A 1809-nucleotide genomic window follows, 5' to 3' on the forward strand; every position below is an offset into this window, starting at 1 on the left:
GTACCTTCGGAAAGTATTCAGACCCCTTGACTTTTGCCACATTTTGTTATGTTACAGCTTTATTCTAAAATGTATTAAATAAATAAAACAATCTTCAGAAATCTACACACAATACTCCATAATAACAAAGCGAAAATAGTTTTTATTTACATTTTTGCAAATGTATAAAAAAACTAAAACAGAAATACCTTATTTACATAAGTATTCATACCCTTTGCTATGAGACTCATGACAGTCTGCTTGGAGTTTGCCAAAAGGCACCTAAAAACTCTCAGACCATGAGAAACAAGATTCTCTGGTCTGACGAAACCAAGATTTATTTAGTCTGAATGCCACGTCTGGAGGAAACCTGGCACCATCCCTACGGTGAAGCATGGTGGTGCCAGCATCATGCTGTGGGGATGTTTTTCACAGCCAGGGACTGGGAGACTAGTCAGGATCAAGGCAAAGATGAACGGAGCAAAGTACAGAGAGATCCTTGATCTCAAATTTGATTTGATGAAAACCTGTTCCAGAGCTCTCAGGACCTCAGACTAGGGCGAAGGTTCACCTTCCAACAGGGCAACAACACTAAGCACACAGCCAAGACAACGCAGGAGTGGCTTCGGGACAAGTCTCTGAATGTCCTTGAGTGGCCCAACCAGAGCCCGGACTTGAACATCTCTGGAGAGACCTGAAAATAGCTATGCAGCAACACTCCCCATCCAACCTGACAGAGCTTAAGATGATCTGCAGAGGAGAATGGGAGAAACTACCCAAATACAGGTGTGCCAAGCTTGTAGCATCACACCCAAGACTCAAGGCTGTAATCACTGCCAAAGGTGTTTCAACAAAGTACTGAGTAACGGGTCTGAATACTTGTGTAAATGTGATTTCTGTTTTTTATTTTTAATACATTTGCAAAAATTTCTAAATCTTGTTTTTGCTTTGTCCTTATGGGGTATTGTGTGTAGATTGATGGGGGGAAAACAATTGAATCAATTTTAGAATAAGGCTAACTTAAAATGTGGAAAAAGTCAAGGGGTCTGAATACTTTCTGAATGCACTGTATATATTTATTAAATAAAGTAAAAAATATATATATATTGTGTTATTCTATGGCTGGTTATGACACCTACATAAGGGTGTCAAAAACCACATTTATTCAAATGTTTTTTCCTTGCCAAATAGTTTACTTTCTTTGAAAGTTTGTTTCTTAAGTTCTTTGTTGTAATGAATTCTTTACAGTCATGATTTCATAACATTTTAAATATCTTGTAGAAAATACACTTTATGACAGTCATGAAGCATTATGACATCATAATCATATAAGCCAGACAGGCCTGTCACCTACATGCCCTTATGTCAGTCATCAGTCAAAAAGAGGGGGTCTCATCCTGCTCCTGAAATCTGCTCCTGCATTCATCCCAGTCATCAGAAACAGAGCATTGGGGTAGGTGCATGTCTGACATCAATGTGTGCATAATTACAATAATTTAATATGGTACATTTTAGAATGTTATATAACATAAACATACTGTTGACAAGTAGGCTGTGATGTAATGGAATGTTTTGCCTTGTGTGGTAGGTTGACACTTATGTGGGTGTCAAAACCAGCCATAACATAACACAATATATGTCATGACAGTTTTATGAACATTTTATGTCATGATGCTGGTTGTCAATTGTTACCAAGTTGAATACTTATCTAATCAAGATGTTAGTATTTTGTTTAGATCATTGACACACAAAACAAATACAATTAAATCCATTTTAATTCCACTTTGTAACAACAAAATATGTAAAAAGTTAAGGGGTGTGAATACTTTC

This window comes from Oncorhynchus clarkii, chromosome 26, assembly GCF_045791955.1.
Source record: "Oncorhynchus clarkii lewisi isolate Uvic-CL-2024 chromosome 26, UVic_Ocla_1.0, whole genome shotgun sequence".
In the NCBI taxonomy this organism is placed as follows: Eukaryota; Metazoa; Chordata; class Actinopteri; order Salmoniformes; family Salmonidae; genus Oncorhynchus; species Oncorhynchus clarkii.